This window comes from Canis lupus, chromosome 20 (genome assembly GCF_003254725.2).
Source record: "Canis lupus dingo isolate Sandy chromosome 20, ASM325472v2, whole genome shotgun sequence".
Taxonomy (NCBI): Eukaryota; Metazoa; Chordata; class Mammalia; order Carnivora; family Canidae; genus Canis; species Canis lupus.
The window spans coordinates 7,034,354-7,054,579 of record NC_064262.1 but is presented as its reverse complement, the minus strand read 5'-3'; the positions used below and the strand labels follow the sequence as shown (position 1 = coordinate 7,054,579).

At 39.2% G+C, this 20,226-nt stretch overlaps 1 protein-coding gene across 8 annotated transcripts in view; it reads right to left on the bottom strand.

Annotated features, from left to right (window-relative positions):
* Positions 1–20,226, bottom strand: part of VGLL4 (vestigial like family member 4) — a 163,491-nt gene that overhangs the window by 60,810 nt on the left and 82,455 nt on the right. Inside the window, exon 1 of one of the 8 annotated variants that reach the window (XM_035702660.2) lies at positions 18,238–18,256. The exons of 6 other annotated variants lie outside the window; for them this stretch is intronic. The gene's annotated coding sequence lies outside the window, so the exon portion shown is untranslated. Of the gene's footprint in view, positions 1–4,335; positions 4,355–18,237; positions 18,257–20,226 lie in introns of those variants that run through there. One more of the 8 variants, XM_035702658.2, reaches the window with a different exon arrangement.

Below are 20,226 nucleotides of genomic sequence, written 5' to 3'. Positions count from 1 at the left end.
CACTTCAGGTCTCTCCTTACCTCCAAGTGACTCATTAGGAAGCCAAAGAAAGAAGAAAACTGAGCTGATCAAAGGCTGGGCTGTCATTAAGTGAAAATGAGCAAAGATGAAAGGCTTGCCCTCCACTTCAAAGGTACAGCTGAGGCTGGGTGAGCTGACAGCATGAGTCCTGGGATCCGAGGTACAGACTGCAGAGTAATGGACTAGACATTCCTGAAGCTGCTGCATGCCCGCTATGTAAAATAGAAATGCGAGGACAAACTCCAATGGCTTCCTCCTGAATTTACAGAGGGGTGGGTAATCCAAAAATATAAAGTGGCAGAAACATCATTTCCATATTTGGATAAATGAAAATTTTTAAATGTGATGTGGTTCAATGATGGCTAAAGACAGTGGCATTTCTGAAACAGTGTGCATTTACATTTAAGCAGAGTTTCTCCATATGCCCTCAGCTGTGTAAGGAAACAAATCTTAATTCTGAGAGGTCCTGGATGAAGCAGTAAGACCCATTTCCCCAGCAGTTTAATGCAGGATGCTTAGTGTGTTGATGCAGACCACCCCAGACTTTGTCCTGAGGCTTTCGGGTGGGAGCAGAGCTGGTCTACAGCCACACTAGGGATAGGGAGAAGGAGTGGGAAAGTCAAGTGGATTTAGGATTTCACCCCAGTTCCCTCATCCTACTCTGTCCCATCTTTGTACCCCAACTTCCCCCCTCATTCCCAGTACCTCCACAGACAGAGGCTCCTTCAGGCAGGAAAGATTAGAAGGAGCCCTTAAGTCATTTGATCTCATCTCCATCCCAAGACAGACTCCCTGGAATGACTACAAAATGGGGTAAATGTGCACTCTCTACCCCGAGCCCTCTAACACTTGAAACAACCTTATCTATATGGTTTTGACTACACTGGAGACTTTTCACCAATTTTTGCAATGCCTTCCCATCCTGTAATTTACTGTTAGTAACGGAAGGGCATGTAAGTACAGAGGAAGCACAGACAAGAGAGCCACCCACTCTGCCCCAAATTAATAATCAGAAGGATAGGTAACATTTAGGAGCATGTACTTAGCGTTCCAAAAGCTTATATGCACAAATTCATTTCATCATCCCAATTACCTATGAAGTAGGTATTCTTACTAGTCTCATTTTAGACAGGAGGAAATGGAAGCAAAAAAGTAGCTTAGCAAGTTGCCCAAGGTTATATGCCATTCAGAGAGGCTTAAAGGAACAGATGGTGCTCCAGCTGTGTCTTGAAGGATGAGTAGGAGTTTTCCAGGAGAAAGTGAAAGAGCAGTAAAGTGACAAATCAGGGAAAGACAGCCCCGTTAACAGTGATAGTGGGGAACAGGTTCAGCTTTGGCCATCTAAAGGCTTTAGCACCTCAAAGTCCCCCTCCAATAAATGTTCATTATAGATAAAAGTTAGCTTGCTATGCAGACCAGGTCCAGACAAGGTCATGAGCCCTGCATCCTCCCACTTCCAATCAGACTGGTGCCCCTAGGGTTCTCCTGCATGGAAATTCTGCTGCTGGGCCATGCTCAAGTAGGTTGACTTTATTTTGCAGGCGTTCAGGAGCCAATGGTGACATCCAACCTGAAAAGCAACACACTCACATGTATATATTGCCATCCACACATCTGCCCTTGCTGCTTATCTTCACCTAGACAGAGATGAAGGGGCCCAGGCCCCCCAGGCCCCAAACACCCTCAGCCACAACTTATTCTCTGTAAAGATATCTTAATTTACAACATGTATGATGCCAACTTGCTTTTTATACAATAACTAGTACTGATTATAAAGAAAACATGATACTAGACTGTCAGCTCCTTGAGAAGAGCAGAACAGGTCCCCTAGCACTAGGCACAAAGCCTGGTGCTCAAATATTCATTGGATGACCTACAGGTGCCATTAGTAAGGTTCATCAGCAAACTAAGAATATTTTGCAAAATGTTTTCACTTGTAAGTAAATCACACACATAGAAGACTGCAAATAATCAAATGAATGGAATAACAACACAAACAATATTCTCCCCTTCAAATCTCCAAATTGTATAATAGCTTTATTAAGATATAATTCATATACCACATAATGCACCCATTTCAATATCCAATTCAACGTGTTTTAGTGTATGCATAGGGTTGTACAACAATCACCACAATCTAATTTTAGAATACTTTTTCCCCAAAAAAAGACACTATATCCCTTAGCAGTGACTACCCACACTGCACCCCTTCTCCAGTCCCTGGCACCCTGGCAGCTACTACCCTTTCTTTCTCTATATATTTGCCTATTCCAGACATTTCATATAAATAGAATCATAAGTGTGGTCTTTTGTGTCTGGCTTCTTTATATATATATACATATATATATATATATATAGAGAGAGAGAGAGAGGGAGAATTCCTTTTTATTGCCAAGTAATATTCCATAATATGAGAACTACCACATCTTATTTATCCATTTATCAGTTACTAGTTGAGGGGTATTCATATTGGTCCTATTTTTTGGCTATTCTGAATAATGCTACTACGGATGTCTGTGGACAAACTTTTGTGGGGCTATGTTTTCAATTCTCTTGGGTGTATACCTAGGAATGGAATCACTGGGTCAAATGGCAGCCCTGACTTTAACACATGACGAACTACCAAACTGTTTTCCTAAGTGGCTGCAAGATTTACAATACCACGAGCAGTATATGAGGGCTCCAATCTCTCCACATCCCCATCAGCACTTGTTATTGTCGGTTTTATCTTAGCCATTTTAGTGGGTATGAAGTGGTATCTCACTGCAGTTTTGCATTTTTCTAATGACTAACAATGTTGAGCCTCTTTTCATGTGTTCACTGACTACTTGTATGTCTTCTTGACATATCTTGAAATATCTATTCAAGTCCTTTATCCAATTTTAAATTGGGTTACTGTCTCCGTATTGTTGAGGTATAAGTGTTCTTTATATGTTTTGGATACAAGTCTCTTACCAGATATAGGATTTGTTCTTCCATTCTGTGGACTGCCTTTTCATTTGAATCTATTATTACCATTATCTAGGGCCTTCAGACAGAAACAAAAGACCCTTACACAAAATCTGACCCTTATTCTTACCTCTTCCATAAGGCATGAGAATTTTATAACAAATGTTCTTCTAAAAGCTATTATCTTTCCAAACTGTTATCTTCTTTTTAAAGATTGATTGATTGATTGATCGATTGATTTTTGAGAGAGAACGAGTGCACGCAGCAACGGAGGAGAAGGGCACAGGGAGAGAGATAAGCAGGCTCCCTGCTCCTCAGGGAGCCCAACGTAGGGCTTGATCCCAGGGTCCAGGATCATGATCCGAGCCAAAGAAAGACACTTAACCAACTGAGTCACCGAGGTGCCCCTCCATCCTGTTTCCTGACAGGCCAACCTATGTTGGAACGAGAGGGCCCAGCTATTACCAAATACCCACCACATCTGCCTGGGCAGCAAACTCCAGGAAAATAAATAACAGTGATGCTCACCATAGCCACTCTGCCATTTTAGAAATTCAATCCATCTTCTCAAAGCCTTGTTTTAATGGTTTTACAAAATAAATAGACTGTCACGCTATTAATAGATTGCAGAACCTACATGTGTCTTGCCAACCTATTTTCTTTAAAACCATGTTGACAATGATTGTTAAAACTGCTCCCATGCTAGAACGCTCCTAAATTGTTTCAGCCTTGACACAAGGTCAATGGGAATTAGACTAATGAAGAAATAAAACAAAACTGAAACATTTTAATTTGGGGCCTACTAAACTATATTAAACTTTTGGCAAATAAAATGGATGAGTGGTTGCAACCACTGACATTTATATTTCACTATTAGTTCTCCAGGGTCCATATTCTCTCTGTGCCATTAACCTTTAGGGCCTAGCTCTTTGTCAATCTCACTTCAACCATGCTTTCTAAGGATTACAGGATCAGTAATTCCACAGCACATTATGGCACAGACCCAGTCAAATCAGAGAGACAGATGTGTGCTCATGTAATTGAGAGGCTTCCATCTGTTGCATTGAAAACTGAGGGGTGAGATGCTCTCATTTTCTTTCTTACACTCACTCAGAGTTGTTCAGGCTTTGGATGGCCCATTTACTTAAGCACTCAGTAGTTTAGCAAATATCTTAAACGGCTAATGTTTCAATCTTTCTGGCCAAAGGTGCATGGACATTTATTGAAGATGCTCATGTTAAACCAATTATAGATCCCAAGTGTGGCTGAAAGCACAGAGGTGATAATCCCAAATGGAGAAAGTGACATCACCTCATACATATCCAAACCCTAGCTTCCACATCAACCCACACATAATCAAGTTACCTCACTGAGACAGCAGATTATCTATTGGGATAATACCAAGGCACTGTAGACCTGCTGGAAGGAAAAGAAGAAAGAATCCATGAAGCAGAAGTAGTAAATGTTCTTGTTTTAGTGAAGAGTTGAAAATAGGTGTTGTATACAAAAGAGATATTGTATTCTTTATCTCAGGATTTTCTGTAAATTTTAATGACTATTTCCATGACTATTCAGATGAAATGGACTCTATGTGACAAATGTTATTACTGAAAATTTGGAAATAAATTCACTTTTGGTTAAATACAATCTTGATCTACTGAGCTCCTATTTAGAGCAAAAATGGTTCTCAGTTTATTTTTATCAATCTATGGAAAGTCTCCTTATTGTTTCTCATTCTGTTACTCTTAATCTCCATCTAGAACAAAGCTTTTGGAAGTGTGGTCCCTGGCCCAGCTGTATCAGAATCCCCTGAGATGCTTATTTAAAATGCAGGGGGGCCTGGGTGGCTCAGTTGGTTGAGTGTCTGACTCTTGGTTTTGGCTCAGGTCATGATCTCATGGGTTGTGAGATCAAGTCCCGCCTCAGGTTCCATGCTCAATAGGGAGTCTGCTTGAAGATTCTCTCCCTCTGCTGTTCCCACCTTTCCACTCATGCACACACTCTCTCTAAAATAAATAAATATTTAAAAAATAAATAAGACAAAATAAAAAGCATATTCCTAGGCCCAACCCCAGTTGTAAAGAAAAAGTAGTGCAGGACCTCTAAAAATATGTAAGTTTGGGGATCCCTGGGTGGCTCAGTGGTTTAGTGCCTGCCTTCGGCCCAGAGCATGATCCTGGAGACCCGGGATCGAGTCCCACATCAGGCTCCCTGCATGGAGCCTGCTTCTCCCTCTGCCTGTGTCTCTGCCTCTCTCTCCCTCTCTCTCTATGTCTATCATAAATAAATAAATAAATAAATAAATAAATAAATAAATAAATAAATCTTTAAAAAATAAAAATATGTAAGTTCAGCATACTCCCCAGGAATTTTCCTGCATTTTGCTTGTATCTTCTCTTATACCTCTTCCACTCTCAAAACGGATCAATAGTATAATCAAGCAATGCTATGATCAATCATTTCCAATTGCCCAAGGGGCATTGCAACAGTGATTGATAGAAGGGAAAATTGATGACTGTGAGTATCTGAATGCCCAAGCATCTAGTCAGGAAATGCCTGAAGAAGCAGAGTTCAGAGGATAGAGTTTAGACTCTTCCCATTACCACCAATAACATGTAAAATAGCTAAGATAGTCTTTAGGAGAGCTCACCTCTGTTTTCAAACAGAGACATATTTCTCTAATTATTTTTAATATTCACTTCTTCAGATGCTAGAATTTTTAAGTTAAATGGCCCTCACTGGTGTCTCAGTTTCCTTATTTGGAAAATGGGTCAACCATCAGTGGCCTTATACTCTCTCTAATGTGTATACTGCCCTCAACTTACTGTATGTCTTTTGCATGACAAAACAACTCATCCCCCTAATAGCTTTGAATTATGCAACAAAAGCTTCAAGATATGCAATAAATATCAGATTACAGATTCTGGGACCACCAATTCATAAATTCCTCAAAGCCTAGAAAAACAAAGGGGCAGGAAAGGGAACAAAGAGATCTTTCTACTTTAACCCCTAAAACTAGCCTTTACTTGCTCTTCAGGAAACTGCTCACTTTCTCCCAACTAGCTCCTCATAATTAAACTGAGGCCAGCTACAAAGCCCCTGTGATCCCTCTCTGAGAGATCACAGCAGGTAAACTGAGGACAGTATTAAGATCTGCTCAGCATGACTGGTATCATTGGAGGAAGAGATCAAAATTATCTGGCGGGTCTGCCTTGTAAAATATCTCAATTCATTCTGTAAATACAAGCATAAGAAATTAAGTAAAAATAATTAAGAAATAAAATAATAAAATAACTTAGAAAAAAAATCACATGCTAACTTTTACAGGTTTCTCTCTTCAAAACTTCAGAAGCACCAGAGGTTTTTCTTTTTGTCCTAGATTGTTTTTCAAATGCTACTTCATGTCAGAAGGGATCACTCATGGGAGCTGCATGTTGCTATTTGTGTCAGATCATTCATCTATGGCAGCGCATTTCCTTTAAATCCTACAAGTAGGCCTTCTAAGTAGGATTGCTAGCATTTGGCAGTCTATCTTACCTGACCCCATGACAACTGAGTACAAAATTATAGAACACTTAGTTTATAACCCATTGTGGTTTGGTTGAATGACATTTGGTTCTTAAGTCTTTCAAAGTACAGTCTTCAAAATGTCAAAGACCATCTGGCTAAAGAGAGATAAAGATATTGATGTAGATATATTTTTAAAATTTATATATAATGTGCATATACTTTATATAATATAAATTTACAAATAGATACATAGCTATATATCCATGTGAAATTACAGATCTAAAATAAAAAGCCAATTTCACTGCCATACACACACACACATATATATATGTAATTTTATATATACACAAAATCACCACATCCAAAGTGTAAATTATTCGAGGGTAAGGAATCTACCAATTACACAAACTGCTATTCCTCTGTGCAACATATAAAACATATAAATAGGTAAATGAAGCTAAATGGAATAAAAACAAAGCCAGAGATTAGTCTACCTGTAAGCAGAAATTATCACTCAGATACTCAAAATAAACCATGCTATTGCTCTAGAGAAGTTATACCACTGGATTGGGACCATGGCATCTTGCTGGGGTTCATGTGCAAATCAGCAAACAAAATGGCATGTTTTTCTCTTGCTTTTTCATAGCTGAAGAAGAGCAAAGAAGACACTGTAGTCAGTATAACTGCTCAGCCCAATCTTTACCCAGAAAGTATTATTACTTTTTTTTTTTTTACAGATTTATTTATTTGAGAGAGAGAGAGACAGCATGTGAGTGGGGGAAGGGAGAGAGAGAGAGAGAGAGAGAAGATCCAAGCAGACTCTGGCTGAGCACAGAGCCCAACACAGGGCTCGATCCCACAAGTCATAAGATCAGGACCTGAGCTGAATCCAAGAGTGGATGCTAAATGGCTTGAGCCACCCAGGCACTCCTCTATTACTGCTTCTAAAAAATATTATCTTTTGGATAAATAAAATGTGGTATATGCATACAAGAGACTGTATTCAGCAATAAAAAGAAATGAAGTATTAACACATGCTCCAATACAAGTGAACCTTTCATCATGCTAAGTAAAAAAAGCCAGTCACTAAAGACCATATATTGTATGATTCCATTTATATGAAATGTCCAGAATAAGCAGATCTACAGAAACAAAAAGTAGACTTGGGGTTACCAGGGCCTGGTAAGGGAAGGATGGAGAGTAACTACTAATAGGTACAAGGTCTCTTTGGAGGGTAATGGAAATATTCCCAACATAGATCATGGTGATGGCTACACAACTGTGAATGTACTAAAACCACTGAATTGTAATACTGTAAGGGTGAATTCTGTGGTATGTGAACTGCATCTCAGCAAAGCTGTTTAAAGATACTAAGTTTAAAAATAACTATCATCTTAAAAAAAAAAAAAAACTATAGCAGAAACAGAGCCAACAATGAGGCAGGTAAATATGGCAGCTCTTTATCTTTCTAAGATTCTCAGTGAGCCCCGGGCATTAAAAGAATTAACCAACTGTCATAGCTGTAGAGGTAACTAAAATGAGGTAAATCAAACATGGCAGGAAGAAAAGACACACACACACACACACACACACACACACACACACACACAAATGTGCAAAATGAAAAAGGAAAGAAAGACCCCTACACACATAACACAAAATCAAACAACAGAAGTCTCCATATGGGTGCATGAGTATTTAAGTGTCATTCATCTTACCAGAGGTTCTCTCATTCTCCTGTTGTTAATTAAAAGATAAGCCCTTGCAAAGGCAGGAACTTGAAGTTGTGTTTCCTCATGACACATAAGATCTAGCATAGCTGGAGATTTCATAACCTTAACAAGGCAGTAATAAGTATTTTAAGGTGCCATGACTATTTCCCAGGCTATATTCTAAACACCACTGTCATAGCTATGGGCTGTGATTAACCCACCTCTTTAATGGGAATGGAAGATTCATTCTACAGAAAATCACTTACAGACAAACTAAGTGGCATTCACATCTTCCATAAAGTGAAGAACTGGTTGCTGGAAGGTCACAAACAGCCACTGCACTGTGTGACATAGAAATCAGCGAGCAAAAAACACAATAAAGACAAAGCCAGAGATTGTCTACCCAGCGTAACAAAGTATCTCAGCCTTCTAAAGCACGGTTCTATGATCTCGAATCACCACACATTTACTTAGTGCCTGCCACAGTCACAGTGAAAAGTGCTACTGGTGGAGGACACATAAAAGATAACAGACTCCATGCCCTCAAGTAACTTACAGTTTAGATGTGATGTTTACCTATCTAGATGGCAGTGAGAGTGAATTTAAAAATTTTTGGTAGGCATGCAAACGAGTCTTGTCATTTTCAAAGTAGTCATTCTAGGATGATGTGAACCTACTTATTCCAAAGAAAACTGTCACTGATTAAAAGGTATTTTCCAACTCCACTTGTGGAACTGACTTTAAAATAACAGAAAAAAAAAAAACCAGCTCATCATTTTATAGGCATACTTACATAGAACTGAGCCTAGCAAACAGTAAGTACTCTACAAGTGTCTAATATATATATAACATATAATATGTAATACTTATGTGTATATATATACATACATAAATGCATATACATATGTATACATGTATATACAATCACCAGCCACCATATAAAATATTCAAAAGAATGCACCTCAGACCTTGAAGGCAACTTCTAAAAAAAAACCAACAATGTTCTGAGAATGAGATCACCACAATGTTAGGTTAAATGTGTAATTTTCCAAGGCAATTATTATGAAGACAAGTTTGAACACCTTACTTATTCGGATGTGTAAGTCGTTACATTTGTTTGCTTTTAATGTCACACTCTATTTACATTAAAGATAACAAAATACAAGGTGATATAACTCCCAAATGAATATTACAGGCTATAAGCCCCACAGAAATTCAAAAAAGGGGGGTATAAACATCGTCAGACATGAAGGAGGACAAGGTATCTTGTTAGGCACTGAGGATTTAAAAGGTTACACACAGTGCAATTCCTGCCTATAAAAAGTTTCAGATACAGTTTCATAGAGGGAGGCTGAGCTACACTCTGAAGGGTATACAGAATTCACATAGCTGGAAAGAAGCAGGAAGAGCATTCCACATTGGGGGAAATTAAAAGAACCTACAGAGGGAATGGTAGGCAAACCAGAAGATAAATCTAACTGGAGCTAGAAGAGCTTAATCTCTGAGCTTTATTTTAATAGGCCAGTGGTTGGATGAATCATTACCAAATACAAAATAAAGGAAAGTAACACTACACTAAAGGAAAGTGCTCCCAAAAAGAGTCCTCTGTGCCACGTTGGTGTTTGTTCACATCCCTCAATCCGGCTGCCTGCTGGTTTCCATGGCTTGGATTTACCCATTTGGAAAAACAACCCCTCCTTTGACAATACCAAAATCACTACCTCTGTCTGAAATTAGACAAGGAACACACATATTCCAGCCTCTTAGGCAATCAACCCATCGAAAGTAAAGAATACATCTTTTCACAAAAAATATGAAACAGCAGTGTCATAACAGGTATTTCAGCAAGTAATGAATTTTAAGTTAATAATGAAAAACATTTTAATATTGTCTATAAATCTCTAGCAAAGTTAAAATTTAAAAGAGCAGCTACACCAAGTAATGGTAAAGATGTACAGTTCTTGGAACCTTTATACAACACTGGTAGGAGAATAAAACGGTACAACCACTTTGGAAAACAAATGAGAGCTTCTAAAAAAAGTTACATATACCAATGACCCAGCAATTCCACACATACGTATCCAAGAGAAAGGAGTTTATTTGTCCACAAAAAGGCTCATATGGAAAAGTTCAGAGGTTGTGCCACAAAGTGAATGAATTTAAGAGCTATACTCCTAAAAATGGTTAATAAATTTTAGCACATGTATATTTTACCACAAAAATGTGTAGAACAATTTTATTCAGAATCATTAAAAACTGGAAACTATCCAAATGTCCATTGACCTTAAAATAGATGGGCAATCTGTGACATACAATGGACTACAGCACAATAATACAAAAGAAAAAACTATTGATCCATACAATATGGATGAATCTCCAAAATACTATGTTGAGTATAAAAAGTTGGAATCAAATGATTCTATTTATATGAAGCTCAAGAGCAAACAAAACTAATCTATGGCTATAGAAGTCAAAATAGTCCTTGTCTTTGGGGGATATGTATGACCTATCCAAGGAAGCATGAAGGAACATTTCCAGGTGATGGAAATGTTCTAAATCTTGATCCGGGTTGTTCTTACAAAAGGTATAAATGGGAAAAAAATCATTATAAGCCATGCCCTTAAGATTTCACCACCATCAATTATACCTCAATAAAAACAAAGAAAGAAACCAAACAGGTGGAACACCCCAGTAGTCCATTATCCATAAGAAGCCCAGGTTTGCATTTCATCTAGACCTCCCCAGATACTCTTATCACAAAATTAGAGCTCACAAGAAAAACTCCCCCTGAGGTTTGTAGGATCTATTCTATTCAGGGCAGTAACTTTAAAGTTCTGACCGGAATAGTTTAAGAAAAACATATGATTTCTTGAGCCTTTTTAAAACTCACCAATATTTTTTTTTTTGAGAGAGAGAGAGAGAAAGGGAGGAGAGAGGCAGAGGGAAAGGGAGAGAGAGAGAGAGAATCTCAAGCAGGCTCCAAGCTCAGTGTGATGCAGCACTCGCTCTCACAACCCTGAAATCATGACTTGAACCAAAATCAAGAGTCAGACGCTTAATTGAGTGAGCCACCCAGGTGTCCCAAAATTCACTGACTTTTTTATTCTAAATATATTCTATTCCTCTTAGGACCCAAACAAAAATTGATCTTTTAAAAAAAAAAAAAAGAAAGAAAGAAAGAAAGAAAAAGAAAAACGTGTTAATACTACAGTAAATGTTAGTTTCCAATATAAAAACCAGGTACAATGGAGTAAGGCAGTCTGACTCTCTGACCATAGTTTAAAAACCAGGCAAAAGATTCAACTTCTAATATTTCAAAGGAAATTTTCTAAAAGTTTCCTGGATATCCTTTTAAATCCTTCACAATATCATGGGGGAAATAACCATCCACTCAAATATATGCTTTGAAGCTTCAAAATAAAAGCAGTCACTTTTGAAGTACGGATACAACTATTCTAAACAGCAGATCAGCTAAGAGACATCAACCTGTTAATAATGACACTGTTCATAATCTGTAATTATCTTCTTTATTTATATACCTGTTCATGGTCCATCTCCCCTGCTAGAATGTAGGCCCCCAAAATCCGAGGATGTTGCTGCTTATTTTGTTAACAGCTATATCCCCAGCACATAAAATAGGACCTGGCACACAACAGGTATTAAGCATTTTCCCATAAATGTTCAGTTATTTATTTAATAGACCATCCAGAGTGCAGTAACTAGAAAACAATCATTTACAACCAACTAGTCCACTTCCAATGTTTCTCTACAGAAAAAGCCTTAAACAGTTTTCTTTCTTCCTCCCTTCTTTTTATCCCTCCTTTGCCAGCTGCCATTCCACTCTCTTGTGTTACCAAGTAACTGACTATCCCTGGATTAATCACACAAAATTTCAATGTTTCTCTCTTTAATAAAACGACACTGGAGTAGATGCATACCTAAGCAGACGGGATGATGCTTGGTGCTAAGAACAAAGAGATAAAAGACAAAGTCCTGGCCCTCCCAGATCTTACAGAAAGGCAGACAGAGAAGTACATAACATAGTGAGATAAATTCTCTGACAAAAGCATGCGTGGCATGCTATGAAAATACAAACACAACACCTAATTCAGCTAAAAAGGAAGAGTGAGGAGGGTCACTTTCTAGAAGTCTCTGCACTTGAGAGGGATGAATAGAAGTCAAGACAAAGAGTGGGAGACGGGGATGAACTTCAGAGATAGGCCACGGTTCCCTCAAAGGAAATACAGCTGACCCTTGAACAACATGGGTTTGAACTGCTCAGGTCCACTTGTATGCAGCTTGTTCCCAGAAAATACGTAACAGTACTATAAATGTACTTCCTCTTCCTTACGTTTTCTTACTAACATTTGCTTTTCTCTAGCTGACTTTATTCTAAGAATGAATACAGTATATAATACACATAACATACAAAAATATACATTAATCACTCTGTGTTTTATTATCAATAAAGCTTCCAGTCAACAGTAAGCTATTATTAGTTAAGTTTGGGGGAAATCAGAAGTCATACACATGTTTTCAAGTGCACGGGGGACGGGGGGCAGCAGGCAGGTAGGCACCCCTAACTCTTATGTTGTCTGAGGGTCAAAAGTATATATTGTATACACATTGTATACAATATTGTATATTGATATATCTGGACTACAGGGTGCGGTCGAAGGAATAATTAAAGATAGGTAAACAGTAAATAAGGGATGGCACTCTGGTAATATTATGTATAAAGGCCAAGAAGGGAACAAGATTAGAAGCAGGGGTCAGTTATGGAGTTATTTTAGGAATAAAGAAGAAAATTGAGGGAGACCTAACTAACTAGAACAGTTCCTAGAACCTCTTCAACTTCTCATTCTGCCCTTTGTTCCTCAGTGACCATTCTTGGCTAGAGCTTCACTTATGCTCTATCCCAAAAGAATATTGCCAGCCCTGGCCTCTTGTCTGAGCTCTAGACCCATATATCTAATCCTGTAATGTTTAGCTCTTCTTTGAAATTTCAAAGTTCCTTCAAACTCAACATATCCAAAACTAAACTCACGATCTCATCCCAGAACCCAATCCTCTCCCTGCGTTTCTCATCTCAGCAAATGGCCCCCTCCCCTCACCCAGACAAGATAGAAACCTAGGAGGCACTCTCCATGTCTTCTATGTCCTCTCCCCCATCCTCTGCTCCAGGCTCTCACCATGTCCCGTCAGTCTTCTCCCTAAATATTTCTTAGTTCAACTACTCCTCTCCTTTTCCATGACCACCACCACAATTTAGGTCACCACCATCTCTTGCTTAAACCATCGCAGCATGTTCACATTCTCTCCTATTTCTACATTCTCTCCTTCTTCCCTTCCAATCTGTTCTCAAGCTGCAACCAGTTTGTTTGTTTTGAATGTTTATCAGCCTGCCTTGTTTTTTTATACCCTCCTACCAACACCAGGAGCTCCCTGTCGATGTTGCTTACCATACGCTCACCAGCACCTCATTCCCGATAGAGTGCATACTCAAAAAGTATTTGAGCCAAGGAATGTAAGAAGTTTACAATTTTGGAAGGAGTCCACACCAAGTGGTACTAGGAGATTCAATTAGGTAAGGACTAAAAGGTGTCCACTGAACTTTCCATTAGGATATATATCACTTAGTGGCTTCATCCAGAACAACTTTATAGAGTTGTAGGAGCAAAATGAGATGAAATGAGATGCCAGTGGATTGAGGAAAGATTGGGCAGAAGGGAAGTAGAAATAAGTTGACCATACTCTTCCAAAAACTTGGATGGCAAAGAAAAAAAGTCTAATAGCTGCAATGAGGGTGGGAGCAGGGGCGCAGGTAAGATTTAGAGATGAATTTGGTTTTGTTTTACAGTTGGGAAAGACTTGTGTGCATAAGTAGATGATGAGGATAAAGAACCAGGGGAGGAAGAAGAGGAAATCGGAAACAGATCATACGTAAGTCCCTGAGGCCAGAAAGGCTGGGACCCTTCTACTGGTAAGCACCAATAGAAGAATTAGCCTTTCACTGAGCCTAAGGGAAAGAGAAGAAGGATGAAGTTGGGGGCACCTAGGGGGTTCAGTCAATTGAGCATCTGCCTTCGGCTCAGGTCATGATCTCTGGGTCCTGAGGATCAAGCCCCGCATTGGGCTGTCTGCTTAGCAGGGAGTCTGCTCCTCCCTCTCCCTTTGTGATCTCTCATCTTCACTCTCTCTCTTTTTTTCTTTTTTTTTTTAAGATTTTATTTTATTCATTCATAGAGACAGAGAGAGAGAGAGAGAGAGAGAGAGGCAGAGACACAGGCAGAGGGAGAAGCAGGCACCATACAGAGAGCCTGACGCGGGACTCGATCCCGGGTCTCCAGGATCACGCCCTGGGCTGCAGGCAGCGTTAAACCGCTGTGCCACCGGGGCTGCCCATCCTCACTCTCTCTCAAATAAATAAATAAAAATTTTTTTAAAAAAGGATTTGGATTTGGAAGAATCTGCAGATGGAAAAAACAAGATGTGGTGGTTCTATTTTCTCCTTAAAGGATACATAAGCTCTCTTCCAGCTCTCTGAGAAGGCCCTCTCCCCCTCTGTGTTGAACAAAATACAGAACCAAGCACAGTATGTATGTGTATCACATTTATTGCTGGATACCAAGAGCCACGTTTGAGGTCTGCTGTTTGTTCTAGAACTCCACTCCACCTCCCTCCTACCAACATCAGTCATCTTTTACTGGTATATGGCCTCTCAGAGAATAAGGGCTCCCATCGTGATCTCCAGAAAGCAGTGGTAATTGTTCCCAATTTTGAATTCAGTAAAAACGGTGCTAGAAAACTTTTTATGGGTTTTATCCTGAGAATGGCTACTGTTTTTCATTTCTTTTGCTCTCTGCTCAATAGAACTTAGAGCCTGATACAGCTGCTATTGCATATTCCTTTAATAAAGCTGCTCAAAGCCCTCTAATGGGTGATTTTAAAGACTGGCAAAGAGGTCAAAACTTTCAGCAGGGAAATAAAACAAGAGTTCCCTGTGGGGTCAGCCAATAGTTTATCAATTACTCATCAGAAAAAAAAACAATCACTTAAGAGGACACACAGAGTAAGAATGAGAGAAAATGGGTACCTGAAAAAGCTGCTGACATTAAAATAAAATTTTAAATTAATCCCTTGCCACGTTAATAGTGCTGCCACATAATGGAAGACATGTTTGTTTTCAAAAGGGGGGGGGGGGGGGATGTCCAGAAATTTGCACTCATCACTCCCTCAACTGTTATCAGGGAAGAAGCACAGGCTCACTCTGTCCAGCTGGATTTGGGGTAGTGTAAACAACTTTGCTAAATTGCTTGGCAGAATGGATCTGCAACAAATCATTAAATTCTGGAATTCACTCTATTAAAATCGAATCATTAGCCAAGAACAATTAACAGGCAACTATTTTCATGCAAAACAGATATAAAATAAAAAATCAGGAGCAATACATATGGATGATTCTTTCTCATTCATAAAGTTAGATGGTGCATAATGCAGACTATTGTTTCAGATCTTTGTTGCCCTCGGACAGCCATCTCTCTACAATGTAGAGTATTGTTTGAATACTGGAACAACTTAAGCTTTTTCTGTGTATCTAAAAGTCCCTGGATTAACATCCAAAGAAATCTGGCACTGTAACAAAGTTGACTTGTAACAAGTCTCAGCCTTTAAGCAAATTGCTTATTAATGCAGAACGAAAGTCGTTGTTCAGATCCTAATTAAGCTATGTATCTCCTCAAGCGTCCCCCACTTTGCACTCTCCAAAACCGTGCAGAAATTCTCACACATACAATTTCCCATTACAGCATGGATGGTAGAAGGCTTTTAACAGGTGAGGTAGACTGTGAACAAAACACAGGCTGAAAAAAAAAAGTTCAGACCAAAGGGTCACCAACTATGTTTAGCAGACAGTGAGCAGCAAGTGAATGAGAAGGATGCTGGGGCGTCCACACATATTCCACAGCCAAGATTTCCCACACTTGAAGATAAGCTGGCTTCATATGGAAAAGACATCTCCACTACAAAAAAACCTCATAAGCAAGACACAAAAGAGGGCACAGAAAATAATTTCAGTATAGGGCTCAAAAAAAGAAAAAGGAAAAACAGACAAAACTAATTTATTTAGAAGTGCACACAGATAGTAAAGGTATAAACAACAGACATGTTACAATTATGATGACCTCTTGGGGAGAGGAGGAATTTGAAAAGGAAAGAACAGTTGAAGGAGGTGATTTATTATTTCCTGACCTGGTGGTGATTATAAGGTTGTTCGTTTTTAAACCACACATATGTTTTATGCATGTTTATGTACACATGACATATTTCATAATAAAAAATGTTAAGAGACAGAGGGACGACCCCAGACTTAATACACTCCAGAAGAACACAGGCATTCTATATACGTTTAAGAGAATGGATACTGGGTGGGAAAAGGACTGGATTGAGTTTTCTGTGATCATTTACTGATATATTTGTTTGTTATGTTTACAGACTTCTTTTTTTAAAAATTTAAAATTTTTTTAAAACTTAAAATTTTATTTATTTATTTTTGTTTGTTTGTTTATTTATTTATGAGAGAGAGAGAGGAACATAGTAGAGGGGAAGGACAGAGGTAGAGGGAGAAGTGGACTCCCCACAGAGCAGGGAGCTTGACATGGGGCTCGATCCCAGGACCCTGGGACCATGACCTCAGCCAAAGGCAAATGGTTAACTGACTAAGCCACCCAGATGCACCTTACAGACTTCTTTGTAAACAAAATAGTAAGAGTTCAGAAAGATCATATAAATTAGCAACAAATTAAAGATAACTTGAAGAATAAATTATCTACTTTATTGAGGGTAAATATGCATTCTTTCAACTAGTAGTAATTCACATTGTTAGGATTTAAACATATTCTGTAATACCCCAATAATGTACCAATCTATACCATTCTTTTAAAAAAGGAGGGGAAAGTGCAGAAAAGAAGGCAAGATAACAAAGCAAATGGATGGAAATGATTCCTTAGAACTTAGCAGAACATGTAACATTCTGGAAAGCAAAAAGAGACCAAATGGAGAAAATAAAATCATTTTTCAGGCTGGGGGGTGGGGGTGGGGTGGTTGATAGGAGTTCATTAAGAAATAAAAGAGGGATTGGGCGTCTGGCTGGTTCAGTCAGTGGAGCGTGCAACTCTTGATCTCCAGATTTTAGGTTTGAGCCCCACCCTGAGTGTAGAGTTTACTTAAAAATAAAATCTTAAAAAAAAAAAAACCATGAGGGAGAGGGACTAGTCTGTAGGACAAACTGATGTTGATCAGCAAGGCTAGAGAATACTTCCAATGAGCTCAATATGCAAAACAGAAATGCCATTTACATGAACAGTCATTGAATAAATGTTCAGATACGGAGATAAAACAGATATAACCAGAAACAATCCCTGGTAAGACTAGTTTTATATATCTGTATACATGCAGACGTGCTAAGTCTGGATCTAATTTCTTCAGACAAAACCAAGTTTTCTGCAACAATTGAGCAGAACAAGGCTATATTGAGAGGCTATATTGAGAGGTTTTGAATCTTCTCACATGCTGGGGGGGGGGTTTTTTTTTTTTTTTTTTTTTTGTATCTTATGGTGTGTTTAAAAAAATCCTTACAGCAACAAATCGCAACACCCTAGGAATAGAAGGCCATGCAGACAATAGGGAAGGGAAGGAGGAAGGAAGGAAGAGAAATCTGCCTTCCAAAACAAAGCCATGTGTAGGCTCCAAGAGATAAACAGCCAAGTAAAATAATCCTTCCAGAGGACAGGAGAGAAACAAGGGTGGGGAGCTGGAAGGAAGGAGGATATAATCACACCTTCCCTTCACAAACTGTAATTAGAAGAAATACAAACTGGCCAGATCTCTTGCAGGAGATCTCTTGGGCTCACCTGGGCATGTTTTACTCATCAGGCTCCTCTCGGCCGCCTCCTCCCCCCTTCCCCTCTCCCCCTCTCTGGGCTCCCCCCTCCCCTCCCTGCCTCCCCGTCCCCATCCCTCTCTTCCCCTCTCCCCTCCCCTTTACCTCTCTTCTGTCCCTCTCCCTCTCCTCACTCTGGACCCTCTCCTGCAAATAAAATGCTGAAGTAAAATGAATTTCCACAGCAAAACAGTTGCAGATGTTCTACTTCAGAATACATCCCTGGATCAAGAGCTGGTCACTTGATATGCAGGGCTGGGGAACATAGGCGGTCTCAAATGGCTCTGCTCTGTGGCCTTTTCACCTTAATAGTACCCAGTACTCTAAGTTTCCTGATGCCTCTGAACTCATTAGACAAAGAATGCTAAACTGCTGCTAGTTAGACTGGCAGAAAACAAAAGAAATCCGTCACCCAACCTTGCTCCTATCTCTGGCACAGTCTCACTCAACAACTCGTGTGCATTTTCCTTTCAATTCCAGAAAATTAATTTAAGTGTAGCCTGTGATGAAATAAGTGATAATTATGTTCTAAAACAATGAAGAGCTCAAAATGTGAGGAACTTAGAATACTCCACTCTTAAGCTTTCAGATGATCACAATATGCAATTTATTCTTACTTTCTCCCAATATAAATCGCACTATTAAATTAAAAGGGGAGAATTCTTCTACCAAATTACACACTAATGGCTCTTAACCCATAATTAAAGTATCACTAACAGCAGCTTAAAGCCATAGCCAACCATGAGCACATTTATTAGGACCTATGTTTTCAGCACCACGTAATTATGTAAATATAACCATCAGCCATCTTGAGAAAAATCAATGGTCTAACCAGTTCTCTACTCCCTTGGGAAAACACTCTTTGTGAACTGGCATTACCCAGGGCCTCCTCCTCTGCACAATCAGAAAAAAAGTAAAGAAAATCTCTAAGTGCCAGAGCAGCAGGGAGAACGAATTCCAACAAGGCTGGTCACCTACAGTTCTCATTACTCTCTTTCCTGACATCACAACAGCCTGGGAACCTAGGCCAGCAACTGGCTTCAAAGCAATGAGGACTCCAGGACAGGCTCACCATGCACTCGTAATCTAAGATGTCATCCCCATGCTGGGAGCTGGAAGGGTCTGCACTACAGAGCCGGTCCCTATCATCAAGGAGCTAATAATTAAGGAGACAAGACATAAAATGATTGTGGAGAGGCAGTAATGCTACAGAAAAAGCAGAGACTAATCGAAACCACTGAGCCCTCACAACAACTCATTTCTGCTACAAACTTTCTGAATAAACTTGAACAATTTAACTCTCTGGGCCTCAGTTTCCCTGGCCAAAAAAAAAGTCAAATGTCTAAGATATACCTAAGGCCCTGTACAGCTCTGCAATAATTAGATAAGGAATACAAGATATATATAACAAAGTACTAAATTATACAATAGTGACTATGCTGCCACTGGAGAGATTTCATGGATTTTTTTTTTTTTTTTTTTTGAGTCAGCTACTTCCTGGGAGCCAAATCAGGCACTGTGTCAGGACGCCAGGATACAGTGGTGACCAAGAAAAAATGCCCTGCCTTCATGAGGCTTCCAATCTACTAGTGGAATATTCTCAGGAATTCACTGGGGAAAATTGAAGGCCGAGGTTAGCCTATGACCTTTTCATGGAGATACAGGCAAAATTGGGGTTCAAGTGGGTATAACTTGAACATTCAGTAGGATCATGAGTGATTAGCTGGTAAACTGTTGAGTGTGGTAATAAACCATAAGGTTTTTGAACAGACTCATTAACACAAGCAGAGTTCTACTAATTTGTTCATTACCAATGAAGGTAATTGGTTTCCAGAAATTAGCCAGATTCTTTCTGCCCTTTGCCAATCCTCTCCTTCTCCTATCCAATGGGTCTCACCCCAAACCTATCTGAAGTTAATTTTTTCCTTTATTTTCTTCTTCAATTATGCTTCCAGGCTACTATGGTGAAAGTCAGGTGCCAGACAGCAGTCACCAAGCAGTGTCCATATTTGAGCCATTTAGAGTCATCTAACTGTAGGACTTTAGGAAGGCCCTGCATGCTACAAAATAATTGGCTAAAAATGATCTATTTGT